The 23,011-nt window shown below is 39.8% G+C and overlaps 1 protein-coding gene across 2 annotated transcripts in view; it reads left to right on the forward strand.

Moving 5' to 3' along the window:
- Window positions 1-23,011, forward strand: part of TAFA2 (TAFA chemokine like family member 2) — a 439,934-nt gene that overhangs the window by 18,117 nt on the left and 398,806 nt on the right. Inside the window, exon 1 of one of the 2 annotated variants that reach the window (XM_036992586.2) lies at window positions 19,663-19,759. The exons of the other annotated variant lie outside the window; for it this stretch is intronic. The gene's annotated coding sequence lies outside the window, so the exon portion shown is untranslated. Of the gene's footprint in view, window positions 1-19,662; window positions 19,760-23,011 lie in introns of those variants that run through there. 2 annotated transcript variants of the gene reach the window in all.

The raw sequence follows: 23,011 nt of genomic DNA on the forward strand, positions 1-23,011 counted from the left end.
GCTATTATTAGTGCTACAAAAGAGTCTTTGTCTTTTTGCCAATATTACTTACGGATAGATTCCTAGAACTGAAATTGCTAGATTATAGACTAAAAAGCACTTGTTATTTTGCTGTATTTTGCTCCCTAGGGCTTGTATCACTTCACATTAACTCCAGCAATATTTGAAGTGCCATTTGTTTTACCAAATTGCCAAAAGAATATGTCATCAAAATCTAGATGATTTTTATTAATACCATGGAAAAAAGAGAATGACTATGCTCAGCTTAAGTAACCACCAATGAAAGAACACAGTCCAGATGGCAAAATGTTAAACTCTGGGTCCTTAAGCAGTAACTTTTGGACAGATTACCTTAATTTTTTGTTACAGAAAAATGAAATAGACTTCTTGCTTTTCTGTAGTACTGTTACCATTGAGACTGTATTTTAGCCTGAATTATCTGTGGAAAAGTGTGGTCATAACACTTTTCTAGAAAGTATCTTAGGTTGAGAAGTGTTAATAGTGAGTGACAATAATTGTAAAAAAAGTGTTAGGCTGTTTAGGTTTAATTTTCATTCTCATAGGAAAGAAAAACGATCACACTAATTCTGAGCCCTGTATGTGTTTTCTTATTGCCTCGATAATCCCAGAGAAACATTAAACACACACACTTGACATGTAGCATTCACATTTTGTTGAGAGGTTGAATGAACATGGTGGATAACAGGGCTGGACAAGGTAGTGGTGAGTTTTGGTTACAAGACCAAAACATTGAGATCCTATCTGGTAGGCACAGTGAAGTGTTTGGACAGATTTCATCTGAGGATCAATTTGATAGACTGTGACTCAGGAAGATTAATTACTCTTGGGGAGTTTGTAAGATGTGAGGACTACATTGGAGCTCTCAGTTAAGAGGTCTTGAAGTCCGTCTAGCTTTAGTGGTGAGGAACTAGTCTAATGTGATACCAGTGGGAAACGAAAGGAAGGAAAAAAAAAGATTGAATAGAACTGGTGATGGATTACTAATGAGTGGTGAGGAGACTCAAAGATGTCTTTGTTCTTTGTGGTTTCAAGACTGGAAGAATCATAGAACTGTTAATAAACATTAGAAGTTAGAATGTTGAGCTTCTTTTGAGGAGAAGATACTTTAGGTTCTATATATGTTAATTTTGAGATAACATTGGAACACATAGGTAGTAGCATCCAATAGGAAACTGGAAATTTGCTGCTAGATTTCAAGAGAGATGTAATGGCTAAAAAAAATACTTTGAAACTAACTGCATGGAGAGAGTACTTGGAAATATCTGCAATGTCAGAGATTCAAGGATTCAGCTTTGGTAATTCTTTGCTTTGGGTCTGTGAGGAAGGAGGGAGGAGGTAAACACAGAAGGAGTAAATAGATAGGAGTTGGTGTGTGTGTGTTCCTCAGGCCAAAGGACACTGTAGGTGATGGTATTAAATATAGCAAAGAGGTTAAAAGAAGATGAGGACCGAGAAAAAGGCCATCATATTCTGAAATTACAAGCTAATCAGGGACGAAATTGAGGATTGCTACCTGAAGATAGAAGTGAAGCTTAGCTCTTCTTTTTATGGGTATTTTATATGATAAAATAGCTTTATTATAACTGAAAAAAATAATTTCCTCTAAGGTATTGGGGAAACAATATTATATTTGTTAGGAGGCCTACATTCCAAGTTTAGCTCTGCCACTAGCTAGTTTTGTAACGTTGGGCAAATCACTGAATTTCTCTGGGCTTCATCTGTAAAAAGAACTGTTGGGGGAGGTAGGGTGTATGTCCGCTACTATTACTGTCACTACTATGCTACTTAATTACCAGCTAGTGTTTACCGAGCCCTTTGTGCATGCCATGTACTAATTGCTTTAAACCTATTTGTTGCTCCAGTAGAAGGGGGTTCCCTACCCAGGGCAAGTTCCTTATAAAGTCACTGAGGCTGAATGAAGGCAAGAATTTGGGAGCTTAAAGGGGGTTTTATTCTCACAGCAGTAGGTCTCAGTCTCTCATCTGCTCTGGCTTCCCTCCGCCAGCCTCCATTCTCTCCTAGCTCCCAACTCCCACACTTGGGCTTAATCTTCCAAGAGCAACCGGGCTCCATGAATCTGCCCGACTCTCCCTGCTCACTCCCAAATCCCCTGAGGCTCTCCACTTCCCCTCCCCTAGCACCGGGAGGGACTCTGTGGGTGGGTCTCTGGTGACTGGCAGATGGCTGACCCAGTTATGTACCAGGAACTGAGGAGAGGGGCAGGGAGAATGGTGTTTCCTTTCCACCCCTCTCTCTTGGGCCAGTACTCCCTAGACTGAGAAGCTGCTCTGTCCCCTGTAAACATCTCATAAATGTGCTAACAGGCTCTTGTATGTATATATAATGAGCGCTATTAAGGTTAGGTGAGAACCCTGGTCAGAAATTCCCATTTTCTCCACACTATCTTTCATTTATGTGATATTTAATTTGCTTTTTATCTAAAATTTCATAATTTAACTTGAAATGCTTCAGAAGTACTAACACTTAAAAACTACTTAGAGTTAACCAAGATTGTCTGAAAAAATTTCCAGTTGATTCATTTTTCCAATTGATTAATTGCTGCATGGATTTCTTCAGTGAATCTTGTTTATTAATGCCTAAGACCTGAGCCCTGGCTAGATATAAAATTTAGAAATCCCTTAGAAATAATGCTAAGTAAAATAAGTTAGGAGGAGAAAGAAGATTATATAATTTCACTTATTTGTGGAATATAAAAACAAAGAGAAACAGAATGAACAAAAGAGCAGTAGACTCAAACACTGAGAAGTGAGTGATGGTTACTATGGGGGAGAGGTTGGGGGTAGGGGGATAAAGAGGCACAAAAATTCTTAATCATAATATAAGTCGGTCACGGGGATGGTAGTACAGCATGGAGAACGTGGCCAATGATTCTGTAATATCTTAATATGTTGACAGATAGTAACCTCAATAGAGTGGGTGAGGATTTAATAATATTGGGTAACTGTTGAACCACTGTGTTGTATCCTTGAAACCAACGTAAGATTGCATATCAACAATATTTTGATAAAAAAACAAAAAACATAAACATATATTTTTGGATAATTCATTGTAAAAAGAATAAAAACATTTTAAAGTTTGCTAAAATGAAATTGGGGAAAAAAAAGAAATTCCCATAGGAAGTAGCACTGGTAGTTTTAGGCTTATTTTCTCCACTACAGACAGACATGTTCATTAAGGACCTAAATGAAATATTTCTTTAAAAAGAACCAGTGTCTCAATAAGGCTGCCTGGATTTTGTCTGCAAGTACCAGCACAATGATGTCTTGCATACAAAAATGTATCTTAAATTCTCTAGGGACAAGATAGATGCTCTCAGGCTTGAGAGAAAGAGTTGTTGAAACTCTAAGTGAAAGTTTGGCTGCCCTTCAAAAACCTCAAGTTTACCAAATTGCAGATCAACGAACTCTGTTCTTACAAAACTTCTAAGGGAGAGCACTGTGCAGAAGGATCCAGGGTGTAAGCACATATGTTCTCTGAACCTTCTTGTGAAAAACAAATCGAATACTAGATTTCTTGGTCCACTCTCTTTGATTGCCTGAAATAAGACTATTCATAACATTTTCATTTTCTCTGTTATCCAAAAATAAATTGGATCTCAGCTCGGATCATAGAGGCATCTGTTGAAGTAAAAATTCTTTTAATGAAGTCATGGGAAAGAGTTAAAATGCAACTTCTTCCCTCTTTTCCTCGCCCCCAATCCTTTTGTTTTTAATATACCCATCCAAAGAGATATGACATATTAATATTCCTGATGTCCATTTCCCACTTTATTCAGCTTTTTGAAGCTCCACTGCAATTGCATTAGGCCAGTGAGAGATTTACATTACTTGGAAAACAAACAGGTATATTTGCCGTATTTAAATAATAGCTTCTTTCTAAAAGCATCTTTCTTTGCAGATTTTACAAATCAAAAAGGACATTCTGTGGGTTCTTACATTTCCGTGACTGCTCATTTCATTTCAACAAATCATCTTTAAATAGGTAATACACCTCCCTGAAAATGAGAAGGAAGGTCAAAGAAAAACTAGTACCACTGGCAGTAGCCACTATGAGAGACAGCGTAAGAAAAGTGATGAGCCAGTGAGAGCCGTGGCTGCTTCTGGCCCAGAAGATAAAGAGTTGAGAACAAAGAAATGGTTCTTTTAAACAGCCATGCCATCATAATAACAGCCCACAAACTGCTATTAGCTGTTATGGAGATAAAACAGATAATTGTTGGCAGAGAAAAGACCAGCTTCTAGGAGCAATGAGAAGTTGTGATTGATGTTTTTTTCTAGTGTTGGGAGATTTTTGTCTGGAACTTAGGCTCATTTTTACAGAATTGTAAAGAGAAGGTAGCACAGAATGTACCCCCTCATATTTTCCATCAGAGAGCCTTGCTAAGTCACATGTTGCTTCCTTAGAGACAAGCTGGGCTGTATTTTAATAGCCTTTCTAAATATTTTAAGCTTTTTCCTGGCATTCAGATACCTGCACTGTTGTATTAACTTCCCTTACTGGTTCTGTCTTCCAAGCTCCTACTGATGCTGGGGTTCTTGTTTGCGGAGTTGAAGAATGAACTTGGCAAACAGTCAAGGTAGGAGAGCCAGGGAGACTTCTATTGAGAGATACAGTGAGACGACAGACAGAGCTCCTGAGACGCCAGAAGGGGACAAGAGAGCCCCTGGGTGGTGTGTTGTCTAGGGGTTTTATAGGCAGTTGAGGATTTTTGGGAGCTGGATAAAAGGCTTAGGGGTGTGGACTTGTTAAGTGGTCCCTGAATATTAAAAATTAACTTAACACAAGAAATTTACTGCTCTGATTTCTCCCTGGGATACTGGCATCTAGGTCTGGAAGTATATCAAAAGGCCACCTGTCCAGTCCCCAAGGTGGGCTGAGGTATTGTCTGTTTGCTAAAGAGTAAGTTAAGAATCTTACTTCGTAAACTTCCTGGGTGTTAAAATGCAATCTTATCTTTAAGGTGGAATCCTTCCTGCCTTTTACTATGTTGTTTACAGCTGGGTCTGCACGCTTAATTAGTCGTCCAGTTTTTAACATCACCTCATCAGATCTGAAGGAGGAAAGACAGCACATAGGCCTGGGCCTTTTAGCATGCCAAAGTGAATCTTACACATGATTACAAATTATTAGCATAATAAAAACATGTGCTACTTTTCTTTATCTGGGGAATATTAACTGATCTCACTGAAGAATGACCCTAGAGCTTAATGTTTAACAGAGAGTTTTGGTAAGGGGTTTCCTTGCATCTAGTTACACTGCTCTGACTGCAAATATCCTGCCTTGCTTTTTCCAGAGGCCCTCACCCTTCTGTCTAAGCCCATGGTCCCTGTCTCACTACATTGAACATTTCAATGTGATGAGATTTCTCAGTGTTCTCCAGACACTTTGTTTTTCCTCCTGATACTTTGTTCATGCTGCATCTTCGACTTGAAATGCCATCTTCCTTCATTTCTGCCTTTGGAGAAATCCTTCCCTTCCATAGACCCTAAATAAAAGCGAGAGAGAGAGAGAGAAAGAGAGAGAGAGAGAGTGTGATGCCGCAGAAACATTCATGCATAGTAGATACAGAATTCTCTTAGTTGTCATCTAAATTCCTTTCACATTATAAGATTTCATTATTTTATGACTTCAAAAACCAAGGAGAAGGAATCCTGGTCAAATGGATAAGGGAGATTTATTGGGGCCCTGGTCAAATGGACAGGGAGCAGATTTGCTGCATCAGCCTAGGCATTTCAGTGTCCAGAGTTCATGCAGGATACTCTTGGGGAAATATAATTAAAAACATTTCTTCCCAACTTAAAAAACATCTCCAGAAAGGTAGAAGAAAAAGAAAACCACTTTGTTATTGAGTAAGTATTAAACCAGAATGTAAAGTGCATTCCAGGCAATCTGCTAAGAGAATGCAAAGACAGAAAGAAATCTCACTCTTTTGGGTAGCTAATCAGGTACAAATCATTATATACACGTTCTCCAGATAAACAATAACTAGTCTTCAAGTGAGGGGAGTTGACAACAGCACCTGTCAAGAGTAGTTCATACTATATTCACCTGGTAATTGGGATGACCATCTGTAACTTTAGGGGGAAAATGTGTTCCCAGCCTGGGGCAAATAAACCAGGGAAACCTGTGAAGCAGAAATCAAAGGGAAATATAAAGTGGGAGAAGCCCATTTATTTCTTAGAAGAATCCTGGCTCTGTTCATCTATGACCACTGATGTATGTGTTTCCCTGTCCTGGCTGGACTAAGGAGAGAACAGCTTCTCCCCACCCCCTTGTGAATACCTATTGGTATATAGATGGACTAAGACCAGGTGAGAGATTCTGAAAATATTGCAATTTTACCCACACCATCTGTGTTAGCTAATTGGGGGGTCGGGGTTGGGGGGAAGCATGTTTCAAGCCCAGGGGAATAAACCAGTGAAACCAGTGAAGCCAAAATCAGTCAAGGGAAAAAAGGTCTTTTATTTGGGGGTTGGGGGGGGTCTGGTTCCGTCCGTTCTCTGCCTTAGCTGGCTCTCACTTGCCCGTTTTCTCCCCTGTCTGTGTGCGCTCACCTCTCTACCCATCCCTTCGGGGAGCAACCCCACCGACAGAGCCCTGGCAACTGACAGGCACCAGACCAATGACACAGCAGAGGGGAGGAGGAAACAGCTCTCCACTCCTTGTAAACACCTGTGAATGTGGAGATGGACCAAGGTCAGGTGAGAGATTCTGGAAACATTACAATTTTACCCACACCAGAGAAGAAACAAGTTCTCCTATCTTTATGACAGAAGGTAGTTATGTAACTTGGTGCAAAGCACCTGCCCAAGTTAGGCTTCTCCTCTTCCACAAACACTGGGTAATAGGGGTGCCATCTTTCTTAATTTTTACATTTTAGAGAGATGGTTCCCAGATCTTTGAAAGATACACTCCTGGGTCTTAAAACCAGCGAGAGGCTTTTTTAACTTTTAAAAAGATTTGCAAAGATTTCAGAGAGACAGAGAAGGAACTTATAAGTTTTCTAAAGTAAATAAGAAAAGGATGGTGTGGGAGAAGATGTCTCTTCCCTTAATATCATCGTTTTTTTTTTTAAAACAATTCCAAGATTTTTAGCTTTAATATACAGAAGGGTGGCCCTTTCATTCATTGTGCTGTTGTGGTAGATACACATTCAGATGTTCTTCACTATAAAGTATTTTTCTTTTCCAGTAGGTGTTATACATTGGAATATTAGTTTTTTTATTGTAGTAAAATTATACATAATGTAAAACTTAACCAGTTTTGAAGGTACAGTTCAGTAGTATATCAGGTACCTTCATATTGTTGTTCGGCTGCCGTCACCATCCATCTCTAGAATCCTTTTCACCTTGCAAAACTGAAACTCAGCACCCAGTAAACTAATTCCCATGACCTCTTCCCCTCAGCCTGAGCAACCACCATTCTAATATGTATGTATGTATATATGTATGTATCCATTCATTCATTCATTTAAATCTGCCCTTTCTATGTGTGTGCCTTAGGTAACCACCATTCTATTCACTCTCACTATATGAGCTTGGCTTGGAAAAAAATTTTTTTTCACATACAAGTGAGATCATGCAATATTTGTCTTTCACTCATTTCACTTAGCATAATGTCCTCCAGGTTCATCCATGTTGTTGCAAATGGAAGACTTTCCTTTTTTAAAGCTGAGTATTCCATTATATATATATATATATATATACACACACCACATTTTCTTTATTCTTTCATCCATTGATGGACACTTAGATTGTTTCCCTATCCTGGCTATTATAACAGCGATGAACATGGGAGTGAAGATGTCCCTGAGATGGTGATTAAGCCTCCTGTTTTGAATTTGTTTGCTCTTAAAACACCATGTGGAGAAGAACAAGACTGATTTCAGACCCCTCTCACAGGCAGGGGACACAGAATTGGTCAAGGTCATACCTGCAGTAGATAGACCTGCCTCATGTTTCCATCTTTTATGACACGTTATTTTCTGTCAAATATTAGATTGACTTACGTGCATGCCTCATCTCCTTCGCATGACCTGGAGTCCCTGGATAGGAAGGCAGAGAACAATTTCTTGTTTTGTAACTCATTCACATTTAGTAACATTTATTCAGTATTTACTATGATAGGTGTTGTGCTGAGGCTCTGGGCACAGAGAACAATGTGGAGAGATCAGTTTATTAGGAAACATCAGGTAATTTTAATTTTAATGTAGCTGGCCAAGGCTTTGAAGAGAAGTGCAAACTAAGTGCTGTGAGAGTTCAAAGGAAGGAATAATTCCCTGAGGGATTCTGGAAGGATTCTCTTAGGAGGTATGATGGTTGATTTTATGTCAATTTAAGTGGACCATGGCCCAGATTAAGCATTGTTTCTGGGTGTGTCTGAGAGGGTGTTTTTGGGTGAGATTAGCATTTGAATTAGTGGATTTAGTAGAAAACCTTGCCCTCTTAATGTGGGTGGGCATCTTCCAATCTTTTGGCCCCAAAAGATTGGATAAAAGGTATAGAGATAGGAGGGAGGAGTTTGCCCTGCCCCCCTTCTTTTTCCTGCCTCATTGCTTGAGCTGGAACATACCATCTCATTTCTCACCTGTCCTCAGACTGGGATTTACCTTCTGACTCTCCTGGTTCTCAGACCTTGGAACTTGGCCTGCTGGCTTGCCTGGGTGTCCAGCTTGCAGACAGTAGACTGTGGGACTTCTCAGCCTCTATAATCACATGAGCCAATTCCACATAGTAAATATTCTTATATATTGTATTGGTTTTGCTTCCCTGGAGCACCGTAACACTGTCTTGTATCCTACTTTACTTGGATCACACTGAGCTTAGTTCGAAAGCTGGGAATTGATAGAAAATACAAGCATATTATTCAGATTCTACTGTAAAAAATATTTATTGTGGCTTTCTATTAAAAGAACTTAGAGTTTTCACACTCAGAGGAGCAGACCATTCTTTTTAGAATATTTCTGAGTTACAATTCCTAAATGGGAGAAATGCATCCTACAAGATACTTAAGAATTTTATGATTCCCCGTAATTCAGCATAGTCTACTCAGTTTGTGGTGGCAGTTCTGCTGGTAATGATAGCTTGAGTATTTTTATTAATGGCTATTACATTGAATGTTTCTTCAAGATTAATAAAATCCTTTGTTTAGTTGTTTGGTTCTGTTTTATTCTCCCCCAAATCCACCTTTTGGCAAGTGATTAACTATAACACTCTGTGAGCCAGGAAACAACTTGAGCATTCAAAAACTGTTGTTTAGCCACATCTGACACATTTAGAGAAACTGAAGAGTTCTTTAGTGCTAGGTCAAATTTCATCAGGGGACGGGAAGAAATTATGTTTCTTCTGTGAGTCTCTTGATAGCCTGAACTCTAAAAAGTTTTTTAGAACTCCATATTGAATTAAGAATTCAGTTGTCATACCTGTGTAATATGTGAAGTTATTACCTTTAATTCTAAACTGGAGTATTTCAATTAAAGACAAACATTTCCTTTTTCTTTAAATGAGTTGAACAAGGAATCGAATGCTGCTTATCTTCCAATGCCTTTTCTTTTTCATTTGTTCTGGGGCTTTAGTTTGAGATTGGATATCCACGAACCTTGTTTAAGTGATGGAGACAATTAAGGAGATTAATGTCCTGTTTTGCTTTTAACTCGATGTCTTACCTATATCATCCTGTCTTGGAAAGTAAAGGGGAGAAAATAACCATTTGCTGTTAAAAAATAAAAAAGTCCAAAGTAAGACCAATTGTATTTTTATAACAATGTATTAATAACTGGGTCGGGTAGGAAGGAACTGAATCTGAAGAATAGAGACATCTAAGATCTAAGATGCAGATTTAAGGAGACATAGCAGTTTAATTGTCCTTAGTCTAAGGAGTTCAGTTTATAGATCTGAGAAGACTGACTTACCTCTGTTCCCCTGGAGAGTTGACAGTGTCTGGAAAAATATGTTCTTATGTGCTAATAAATTGTGAGGAGAATGTTTGGGTCAGTGCTTTGGTTGTTTTCTTGAGGTAATTAGAATCCTTCTTTCCATAGACTAATACCAATAGAATGTTTTAACAAAATATATGGAGAATTATATTTATGACTTGAGATACTGCCTACTATGTATTCCTATATGCAGCTTCTTCGTCCTTTCCAAATATCTTTTGTTACTTTGTCATATTTACAGATTAAATATAAATAAAATTTGAATTAAAGCAATTCAGCCAATAATTATTGAGATGTACTTTGTGTCAGAGTCTTTTTACATTATACTAAGTGTAGAATGCTGCTTGTGGTTAAAATAACTTATTTGGGCTAAACCATAATGGTATTAATTTTTTTCAGATAACTTTATAGGGAACACAATTTAACTTACCAGACTATTAGAGCCAGTGTGTGTGTGTGTGCAAAAGTTTTTTTTTACTCAACAAGCATTTATGGAGTGCTTACTTTGTGATGATACTGAAGACCTTTTTAATAACACCATGTCCCTGCTTTTGTGGAGCTTATATTCTAGTCTAGTGGAGAGGCATAGGATGAACAAATAAACCAAATAAAATGTCAGATGACTGTAAATGCTATTAATGAAAGAATGTGATGGTGATGCAGAGTGGGAAGGGCTGGAGGAGGTCAGTGATTTAGTCAGGATGTTCAGAGATGGCACCTCTATGGGGGTGACATTTGAATCAGCACCAGAATAGCAAGAAGGAGAAGACTATGTGGAAAATTGGAGAGGTGATAGCAAATGCAAAAGCCCTGAGGGTGGGGCTGAACTGGTGTGATTCAGGAAGCAGAGGCATGATGAGGGAGGGCCAGCTTGACCACACAAGTCTTGCTGCTGATAGTAAGGTATAGGTGTAGGTACAGTGTTCTCTGAGGCTTTCCAAATGATCTCCTTAACATCAGTATTTTAACATCATGCATATACAAATTGCCTTTTAATATCTGTTCTGATATTCATAAAAATCAAGTTACTGTGCCAATGGCTCCTTCTAGGGTGCTGTAACTATTTGTCACTTAAAGTAGTTGTAATTCTTCTTTCCTGCCTTAACTTCTGTATTAAAAGAAAAGTTCCTTCCCCAACCATTTTCTAGGATATGAAAAATTTCATGGACTTCTTGAAAGAAAAAATACAATGTTTGTTATATGTCCTTGGATAGAGAAGATGGATTATTTTAAATTTTGTGCTTAAAATTTTTAGTTACCCTTTTATTTAATTTTTGGAGGAAAGTTTAGTGCTTTAAGGCATTTAAATTCACAAACTCCATAATCACTCTTCAGTTTTGTCACATGAAAATGAGGGAAGGCACACATGCCCCACTTTTAGACCAAAAAAAAAGGGTCCTCAAAGGTAAATAATACACTTAAAGAATAAAGCAAAAAGTAAAGAATGTTTATAATTTGCCTTAATATTATAGACTATAAATAAATTACATGTGTTTTAAATTTAAATTGTCTCAAATAAGAAAAAGGTTCAACCCTCCCTTCTGCTTGCCACAGGTGTGTGTGTATGTGCATGAGACTTGATATATATTAGGTAATATACCTATATATTAAAATATATATTGATATAAAAGTCTGTTTTCATGATACTGTAAGTAGATGAAAATAATATACCATTGCATTTAAGAAATCCACTTTGTTCAGCTTTATGGTTAATATAATACTTTAAAATATATTTGCTTTTATAATCCTTCACACCAACTCTGTAAAGAATATTGAGGCAGACATTGCTAGTTACCTACTCATTCTGTTCTCCTCTTCTTTATTAATATAACCCCAATTTTGAGTGGAAATGTGTCCAGCTTAAAAAAACTTACATTTCCTCATGCCCTTGCTACCAGTGGTATGTGACACAATTCTAGCCAATGAACTGTAAAATGCACTTGAATCTGGAGACTTTGTCACTTCCCTTAAAGCCTCTGTGCCATTCTCCAGCTGCCCACCTGTTCCCCTCCCTCCCTTTGTCACAATCACAGTTGTCAGAGCTGTCACAGCTTTCTTGGGACTAGCGGGAAAGACTAAGAGAACTCTCATGGCCATAGCCCTGGCATCCTTAAACCCCCAGACTGACTGCAGCAACTCCATACCCCTGGACTTGGTGTGTATACAACCCCTCAGTTGTTGTTCTGCATGTGATCCATTACTCATAAAAATACAGAATTAGCATTCTCATGTTAGAGTTTCAGTGATCTGACTCAGAGCGCACTGCACATAAGTGACTTGAACATAAGTCTTTATACTCTTTCTCCTGTATTCTTTTCCACTATATGACATTGATTTACATCACACACTTGATTTAGCATTTTGATTGTTAGTGTTCTTTTCAGAACTCTTGACTAATTAGACTGGAATATTTTCCAGAGCAGGAAGTAACATTCTTCACCTGGTACAATGATGGCATGCGATGGGTCAGGCTCAGTGTGTCAAGCAGAGGCCTGAGGCAGCAGATAAACCAGTTTTTCTCATGGTCATCACTTTGCTTTAAGTAGTGACCACCAGCTGCCTCTCAGAAGGACCGTAACTAGTCCTCTGCCTTCAAATGTCAAATTTCCAGTTTGGACTGTTAGTTGTATTCATTTATGAAAACCAAAACTATTGAAGACCCAGCCCTGGGGGCTGTGGTGGCACTAGAATTATGAATAGATTCTTACGATAGTGTATGCAGTTAGCATTCCTCCTGTGCTTGTCATGCTAGGCATCAACATATCACAACACTTTGACATTTTTTGCCCTGTAGCAAGGGTTCAACACACCCTTGAAGCTTGATTAAAATTAAAACATGAATATTTTCCGGAGAATTGGCTCTATTGTTGTAATATAATTTGACACTTCAGTGGCTTTTAAATCTATGTCTTCAGAGTCACAATTATGCTTGTGATTTGGGCAAAAGCAATTACCCTTGCAAGTAGCTGCAGCTGTGTACAAATAGCCTAAAATTATTCACTGTCCCCATCAGCTCTCTATGCCTCACTCCTGTGGGAGAGTGACCCGGCATTTCAGAACAGCATCACACATCTTTACACAGGAGCTGAATGATCATGCCAAGGAGAACACTGTCAGAATGTTAACATCTAGCCTTCAGATACAGATGAGAAAACTTGGGGTTCTAGGTGTCTAGAGAGCTCGGAACATTTTTATGCTACTGGCATAAAGATTTATCAACAAATAAGTAAAATCTCTAAACATTGTATGATCAAACTGTAGTGCTGTCATTTGGTCAAGAGTTAGAGGAGCATCAGGGTGCTGCTTCATCTTCTGGGGGTCGTCTTGCTCCTAAACTACTTTATCTGTGTGAGGAAACTGATGGAAGTCCACATTTTCCTCAGTAGTTTGCAGCAAATCATATCCACTTTGTTTATTCTGTACACCATTCACTGTCCATATAAATCAGTAATCTGAGAGTGTGAATGTAATTAAAAAATACTCTCCAATGAACATGAGGAAGAACCTTCCAGACATCATCCTTTTTCTGTCTAGATACAGTTGACTGCAGTGGGAGGTGTTTGCATATATTCCAAAAAAAAAAAAAATTCATTCTGCTGTGTATCTTACTGATAGGCCTGCTGCTCCAGAGGAATGTCCTAAATCAGAAATGTCTGCTTTATTGAAAATATTTTGCACTACAGCCTTGCACTGTGTTTCCTATTCCTCTCTAGAACCATAAACATCTAACATCACTTTGTTCCACTAGTTCACTGGGTAACTGTATCCTATAACTAAATGAAACATGACTGAAGAATTTATTTTTTGAGTCTTGTTAGTATCCCTGACTCCATAAATATACTTATCTAAAAAAGAGCCTATTCTAATGTATGACATAGAAGCCCTGTTGGGCTCAAGAGTGTGTAGAAATAGAGATTTCTGTGTACATGATACACAAATCTGGAGGAGAAAGAAACTAGCTTACTAACACTTTTCTGGCTAGAAAAGCAGAAAGATTATAACTGCAATCAGAATAAACTGGCTAGAGGATTTTGTTGTCCATACAATATACAATTGTGTTACAAAATTGCTACTAAAATTTTATTATGAAGTATCAGGTCTTTTCTACATGGCACTAAATAACTATACACACATAAGTGTGTATAGGATATGATTTGCTGCAAACTACTGGGGAAAATGTGGACTTCCATCAGTTTCCTCACACAGATAAATAATAGCAAGTGAGCTATATATATTGTCATTCTGGGCAATCTTTTGCACTTAAAGGAGAGGAGACCTTTTTACAGAGAACACATCTTAGACCAGTCTGCAAGTAACAGAATTTAGGTACATTCCCTTGCTTTGTGGAAACTTTCAACTAAGAACTAAACTCAAAAGGCTGTCAAGAGGACTGTACTGCTGCCCAGTGTCTGTCACTGTGGACTGCTGTCTGCACTGGCTCATGGGTTGGCTATGCTTCAGAGAAGCACCATGGGAGGAAGCTAAAACCAGCAAGATGGGTGCTGGTTGGCTGGTGACCTTGGACCTAGGTTTGTGAAAGTTGCTGAATTTGTAGAGGGTTAAAAGAATGCTTTTCTTGCCTGAAAGGAGGGAACCAGCCTACATCTCAAGGAACCTCTTGGAGTCCCTCTGGTTCCAGGAGCCAGATTTTGGGCACATCTGAAACTATAAATTAGAAACTGCAGGTCAGTCCTTCTCTCCCACTTGGCAGCAGTGGTGATATGGATGTGAACAAACCTGTGAAATAAAGTAAATAGCTTACTGTGTAAGTTATATAAGACCCCAAATGGATAAAAACAAGTTGAGTTTTTGGTGAAGTACACATGTATCTATTTTCTTTAAATGACAAGGCCTTCAGCTCTTGGATGTGCCTATTTCACTCTAGAAATGGGTTAACTGATGCCATCCATTCGCAGCCTCTGTGCGGACAAAGCATTTAGGCAGATTCTATATTCACTGCACCAGGACTGCCTCTGACTAGCTACTGTTTTTTTGATTTTATTTTGAGGGCAGTATGTGTGGTGTGGCAGTTAATATTTTTGAGTAAATGAGTGATGTGATCAGAAAAGGCCTGTTAGGAAAGTGAATCTGCTGATGATAGGATGAGTTGAAAGAGCACTTCAGTCTGTGAGATGATTCAGGAGGCTGAGAGAGGATCATAGTATCAGTTATCTCCCCCTCTAGGTACATTTAAATCAATGCCTTCTCTTTCCAGAACATGCTAACTCATTTATTTACCTATTATACCTTACCTTTTTTTAAATAAAGATAGATACAAATAAAGGGAGATACACAGAAAGATCATGAAAATAAAAGAACAAGAGCCATTCAACCAAGGTCTCTTTTTAGGGAAAGTATCATGTTTCAATAATCTTTGTGCCCTTGGCACCTTCCACAATGCTTGGCACCTCAGTACTCAATTAATAGTGGCTGAATACCAAATCTCAGTTTCAGTTTACAAGCAGCTAAAGGCAAACCTAAGTGACAATTTCCTTGTTAACTTAAGAAAGAGAAACATAGAAGACTTTCTGGGCTCTGAGCTCTCAAGCAGTTCATTGCATATATCTTCATGTAAGGGCGATGGACGACGTCTTCAACAGCAATTTCACAAACAAGGCAGACATGTTTGTCATGTTGTGGTTCCTTATATCGACCCCTGATAAAGGCCAAGGCTTAATATTAAATTATAGCTGTAAGGGCATTTCTGTGACAGAGTAAGAGTTAAGGGAAGTCATTTGGTATTGTTGTTTATTGAGGAGTAAATTATTTTTATTTTGGTATAATTATTACCATACTGTTATGATGGTAATTGGCAAAGAAGTTCAGTTTTTCTGTTAGGTAGCTTCACTTCATATTGGATAAGGCAGGATGATATAGTCAAATCACCTATAGAAAATCACATAGAATGTTACTTTTTGGCAGCAAAACCATTTTTTTTCCTCATACAAAGTCATAAGCCTAACATACAAAGCAGATGAAATCTCATCTACTCTGGTTAACAATGTCTGGTGAGGGAGGGCATGGGGAGAGCCCCACTTCTGAATTTCCCACCACCACAAAGACTTCTCTATGATACCTCCAGAGAACCTGGTTTTAAAACCTCTTTCTCAAAGTTCTAGAAAGTTGGCTAGATCTTCTCTTTTTTTACCCATCATTTTTAGGACCTGAATTTTAACTTTAAAGAGTCAATTCCTGTCCATGTGATTTTTAATAAATTACAACCCAAAGGAATATTACTGGGATTTACATCAAGAACACACAGTGGGTCATGAATGATTTTTCTCTTGGAATCAAAAGCAAATAATAATTAACAAATGCTGTAAATCTCACCTAAAGCCTAGCTCAGGTTCAGGCTGAGGGTGTGTCCCCTCCATTAAGTATGGTCTGGAAAATAATTCTAAGGGATCCTAAGACTAGAATGTCGGGTAATGGGATCATAGAAAACATCAATTTTGAAAAGCTATCGGGCTGGAATGTCTAAAAAACCCATGAACACCTCAACAAGGGAAGCCCAGAGCCCAGCATATACATTAAGGCACGTTTGATCTTTTATTAAGGTGGGGCAGGGATCATACGGGCATTAGAATGATTTCACATTGGTTATATCGAGTAGTGATGAAAGTCCCTCTTCATGTTAAGAGCAGTAAGATAAACCCCTTGTCTCTACATTGGTTCATGGTTATATTTTAATAAAGGACCCAAACTTTAGCAAGAGGGAGTCACTCTCTCCATCTCAGGTTTTGTAGTGACAGTTTTAAAACTCCTAAAGGAAGATGATCAGGTCAGAGTCTGTATTTGATTTTTTTTATCTTGCCACATCCTATAGATTTTTAGTCCTTACCAGATATATTCCAGAAAACTGTCAAGATAATGGAAAAGGCAGCCCTTTGCCTCTTAGAGCATTGAACTATGTTTCTACATGTAACAGGATGTTGAGTAACACTGTTCCTTTTGCCTGGGATATAGAGACTAGATCTCAAGGCTAGGGATGGAGGTTAATCCTCTCATTCTTTTTTTTTTTTTCTTTAAACCTCTCATTCTTAAGAGGGCTACCATAACTGGGCACCACACACATCCTCAGAGCTAAGAGGCAGAAGCCTTGCTACCTCCAAGCATTACCCCGACCCCCTGACCCCCAGATTCGGTCTATAAAAGAAGATGGGATGAGAGAAAGAGAGCTTTGCACCACACCGAGGAGCAGCCTTAGGGGTGAGGGGCTGTGATGGTGGGAGAACAATGCCAAGCAGGAGATGCTTCAGCTTCTCAAAGTGAACTGAGGGGGCGCTCCAAGGGAACTCTCCTTAGACACTGGTGGGGAACCTGCAAAGGGAAAAACTCACTCCAGGATAGACGTGGGACCCGGCAAAGGACTTGGTATTTCCCTGTATGCACCTCAGCTGCGCAGAGGAGAGCTGGGGTGAAGTAGTAGGATAGAGAGGAAGTGAGGGGGAGTAGCCTACGTTCCCACCATTTGGGATGGCAAGAGGTATGACCTTGTCATCAGCCTCACAGACACCAACAAGTAGCTGGGCTTCAGCTGTCTTCCCTAAGAGTCTGAGGGACATCCCCACAGCAAACGGCTTTGGAGTACACCACTTGCGCCGGACTTTAGAAGGGGCCAGCTGGGAGGCCAGGCTGGAATTGGATGTCATCACGTCGCGGAACTGTACAGGGAGGGGACTGTGCAGAGTCAGCTAAAGTATTCACACATGTGCCCCAAGAGAAGGGAGGAGTTGGACATTTTATCCAGATTGGGTCTCGGAGCCAGCCGGTGGTAGCCAGAAATCCCTTTCATTTGAAGAGGGAGCGGCTCGAGAGGGGAGGGGTGTGCCCCAGAAGATGATCGGGGATGTTTGCTCTGGAGTAAAGGAGGAAGATGAGTCACATGGTATTTTTTCCTCGCTCCCTTCAGGTCCTTCTATCACAGACTGAGCAGTGATGTGAGAGGGAAAAACTTGAATTTGACAGGATGTTAGAAATCAGATTGGACAAACTATTAAAAATGAAAGGTGATAAAGAAGTCATGGAGTCTGCCCAGGGTACCCTTAAATGATCAGCTACATTGAGGAGGGAGGGACCACTTGGGAGGCTTTGGGGAGAAAGAAAAGATCACGTTATGCTTATATCCCACCAGGAAGAGGCTTTTAAATAAACTGGTACATGTAGGTGATGATTTGTTAACACTTCCAGGTTGAACATCATGGCCAAGTCTATTTGGCTGAGGCATAACTACCAGACCAATTTCTTATGGAACAAGTGTATAGGCCTCCCTGACCAGTCCGTCTGGAGAGGGCAGTGGCTTAATGAAAAAGCTGCTAGTCACACAGTGACAACATCCTGTGACGTTGGGTGCAGGCAGGGTTCTACTTAGGGTCTATGATATTGCTTAAAATGCCAGATGTTAGGGTGTCTCCTTTTGGGCTAATCTCCATGTGTATTTTAAATTAACAACAAATCCAGGTCATCCAGAGATGTAAACCATCAAAGGTTACTCTGCCTCTGTGTTCTGGATCTAGAACATCATCAGTCTACATTTACATATTACCATATTGGCATCAGCTCTCTTTATGGCTTCTTTTTCTTTTTTTATAAAAACGATTTTTTTTGAAGTGTCTTTGATACACAATCTTATACTGGTCTCAAGTACACAACACAGTGGTTTGACAGTTACCTGTATTATTAAATCCTCACTCCAATTAATGTTACTATCTGTCACCATAGGAAGATGTTACAGAACCATTGGCTGTATCCTCCAGGCTGCACTACACTCCCTGTGACCACTTATATTATGACTGAGAATTTTTGTGTCACTTTATCCCTCTCACCCCCTGTGCCCACCCCAGCTGCTCCCTCATGGTGATCCCCAGTCACTTCTCAGTGTCTATGAGTCTACTGCTGTTTTGTTCATTTTGTTTTGTTTATTATTCCACAAATAAGTGAAATATATGGTATTTATTTTCTCTGCCTGGCTGACTTCACTTAGCATAATATATGGGTTCTTTTTGTTGGTTGTTTTCTACAAACATCCAGCCGGATCTGAACCTTTCCTTTTTTTCTAGGGGGGCAGATAGGGTCAGGCCTTCATGGTGCTTTTGTGATCTTTCTTCTTTGTGGGACTCTCCTGAACTGAAGTGATTGGCAGGAATGATATCCAATGCCTCAGTGAGGTGGTTCCAGAGGCAGGTCTCTTTTTGCTTTTTAGTAGCAATACTAAACAAGCTGGCATAATTTTGGATAGAGCTCTTTCTTGCAGGCACTTGGCTAACACCTCATTCTCTCTGTATTGAAATGTGTCCTTTAGGGAAGGACACACAACCCATCTTCACAATAGACAGCAGCCATGATTTGCCAGTTTCATTTGTTTCCCACAGGAAAGAAAAAAAAACTCAGTTGGTAGACATAAGGGGGTTTGGAACGTTAAAGGAAAATTGTGTAAAGGTCTCCAAGAAACCTATCATCAAGAGGACACTTGGTGAATAAATTGTCAGGGCAGGCAGAAAAAAATGGTATTAGATTGCTGTTAGATGGGTCAGGGCTGCTGCTCACAGGCGCTCAGGTGGCACACTGCCCTGATCCAGGCAGCTCCCTTGCTGTGGATCACGTGAATGGCACATGATAGAGCTGTGCACTGGTGGCTCTAGGGATGTTATTCTGGACAGATTTTACAGATGAAAAAACATTTCTAGTCGGGCAGTCTTTGGGCTGATCAGAATCTCTAAGTTCAGCAGGTGAAAAAATTCCCAGGTATGGGCTCTGTATACTGAGCACCAGGCTTTGCAGAAGGTAAGTAATGACTTTAACAATACCTAATTCTCTCCTAAATAAACTTGGAAATGCAATTAGACTTTTTCACATGGCTAATCATGTTTGGGAGATTCTTCTGCAAAAGGAGCTTAGTATTTTGGGGAGGTAAAGAAGACTTATTTTTGGAATCCTGTGCAAGAGAAGGGTGGGAGGTAACCTGTGTGGTGTAGCCATCCCTCTTAGGCACAGTTTTAAACTTAGCTACTTCCTACGCTTATTTTAAAGCAAAGCAGTCTGGAAAGGTAGGTATAGAGGGATTGTATAGCAGAGTGGTCTCTGGCCTGTGAATGCCTGGTTTTAAACCTTGGTAAAGCCCTCATTCACAGTATAACTTTGAGCATGTTCTTTGACCTATGTGTGTCTTGTATTTCTACTCTGGAAAATGGAGATGCTAGTAATACTTTTATATAATGGGGTTGTCGTAAGGATGAAAGATGTTAGTCCACATGAAGTGCTTAACATTTCCTGGAAAAATAGTTACAATTCAGTAAGTATTAATCATTTAAAACATTATCTCAGATACTGCTTTGACAGAAGGTGGATATGTTTAAGTTGGATTTCTTTGAGAATCCACCTGAATTTAAAGGTGATTTATTTAATTGAATTATAGACTATTATACGTTCCTTCTTCCAGTAAATGTCATAGGGAACTTTGCTTGATGTAGAACTGAAGAATTTTTGGAAGGTCTGACTTGGGTAGAATTTTACGCTCCTTTCTTCTCAGCTGTTCTGGAATACTGACCAATGTTTGGTAGTTGTGCATGGGAGACGTTATGAATTTTTGTAGTGGTATATCTTCAGCTGGGCTCCAAATTGTTCTGGAAATATACCAGTGTCATTATCTGAAACATGATACAATGCAGTGAAAGGAATTTGAGCATTTGGAGACTGAGAGGCAAAGTTGGAACTTCTGGCCTCCTACATACCAACATATAACTCTGGGTAACAATAATAGAGCCACAATTTACCACAGAATGTCCTAGTCAGTTTTCATATAGTATTTCTAATTCTAATGATCACATTTAGCCCTTGTGACTGTCATTTATTCACCAAATGCTAATTGAGGGTCTAGTGTGTGCCAGGCACTGTACCAGACTCCAGTAGTTATCATTTTTCCCATTTTACACATGCTGGAACTGACTCAGATGGTTAAATACCTTCCCTGAGATTATCAGCTCCTGAAGTGGAAAGTTAACCTTTATGAACCCCAGTGTCTTTTTTATAAAATGGGGAAACTAATACCTACCTGTAGCTAGCATACACACAGATGAAAATGCCTCCTTTGTTTGGTGGTAGGATGTAAAGCCTGGCATTTGTGGGCACTTGCTAAGTGGTTGATAATAACAAACAGAAACAGTAATAATGTAGTGTGAAGGCCAGTTTCAATTTATTTCTGTGAAAATTTAGTTTGCTTCTCCTAAGTTATCAGGATCGGTGAGCATGGCTCTGTCAAGCTTTCTTAGTTGACTGACTTGAGTGTTTGTTTAGGCTTTCCTAGGAGTTCCCCTGAGGGATATGGGAAAGGCCTGCGCAGAACTCACTATAGAAAACAAGCCTTCCATTTCCTCTGGTGGGGGGCACGTCTCTCGTAGTTGCTTTGCTTACATTGCCTCTTACTGCTGTTAGTTTAAAAATTAAAAAAGACCAGGTAACAATATAAAGGCAAATCAAAAGATTGCTCACTAAAAAAGACAACATCATTAAATTGCAACATACATTAACATTTAAGCATTGCAGTAGCAAAGGGCCAGGCAAAGTGCTTTGTTTGAATGCCTAAGTAGCAAGTCTGAGGTTTAGCCTGAATGCAGGAAGCAGATGTGCAGATTTCTGGTAAAGCTTCTGAAGGCTGAGACTAGTGAGACCCCATCCAACAGCACCAGGAACTGGAACCTTCCACAGAGGTACCAACAACCTCAAAGGCTTCCGAGAAAAAGCACACCCATTAGCTAAAGTAACACCCATCCCTGTCTGTGGGCAGGCTTCAAGGAACACGAGCCCCAGAACCTGGTGCTGCGCTGTCTGAATGTTCCCTCTCCACAGATGCTTAGCGCCTCCGCCTCTAAACCTACCTTCTGTGTGGGGAATGAAGAAATGAAGAACTTTGTTCACTGTAAAGGAATTTCTGACATCTCTAATAACATTGGTGACCTTGAACAATTTATGTAGTCACTCTGAGACTCCTGAAGAAACTATAAAACAGGTTTTTTTTTTTTTAAAAACCTACCTCAGAGCAGAGTGTGGTTGGGAGAATTTAAACGGACAGCATATGCAAAGCGCCCTGCACAGCGTCTCTCCCAGAGAAGCCGATCATAATGAGACACGAACAGAGGTTCCTTCCCTGGTATCTACTCCGCTGGGGGGGGGGGACCCATCTGCTCTCTCTACAGTCAGGGCTGTTTTTGCTCAACTCCATGTGCTAACTTTTCGATCTGATATGAGCAATACCTATAGTGTTTGATCATCCAGTTCCTCGAATTTCCCTGTTGCTGCAGGAAATCACCTCTTTCTGACAGCACTCCCACCTAATCAACCCTGGGGAGGTGCGTTAGAACATGAGCTGAGCAGCACCCCGGGCTGGCTGAAAGCTGGTGGTCAGGGTGTCTGCCTGAGAAAACAAACATTTGCTGTAGGTTGGATTGAGTGGAGGCTGACACTGGGACAGAGCTGGAGGTACAAGATACTTATTTGGGATCAATGCTTGTGAAAGGAAGGAGAAGTAGCCAAGTTTGGGTGGCAGGAGAAGTCAGATTGTGATGTAGGTCCAACAAAGCCTCGCCCCCAGCCGCAGATACCGTCTCTCCGAGTTGTCTGGTATTGCCCAAACTATCTAGGCTTAGACTCCCACCTTGTCTGGGCACCAGATTTGGGCAGTACCAGAGGGCCTGAGTTCCAGCAAGGCCGTTGCCTGCAGCTGATGGGAAGCTGAAGGAGCTGAAAGCTGAGTCTGTTCTTTCTCATTGGGCAGGAGGAAGTCTTTCTTTGAATGCCTACCACAGCATTCTGTAATGAAGAAAGCCACATTCCTGTTTCAGGCACGCCCTCACAAAAATGCCTATAATCTGCAGACATTGGTCAGGGGGAGCTGGGATATAAATTTAATCCCACAACTAAATACTAGGAAACTGGTAAAATATTTACAGTAAAACTTGCCAAGTTCCCAAGACAAATCTCTTCATAAAACACATTTCCCCAAGAGCACATGAGGCTCTGGGGAAGTAAGTTACACATTGC

Source organism: Manis javanica, chromosome 10 (assembly GCF_040802235.1).
Source record: "Manis javanica isolate MJ-LG chromosome 10, MJ_LKY, whole genome shotgun sequence".
Lineage (NCBI taxonomy): Eukaryota > Metazoa > Chordata > Mammalia > Pholidota > Manidae > Manis > Manis javanica.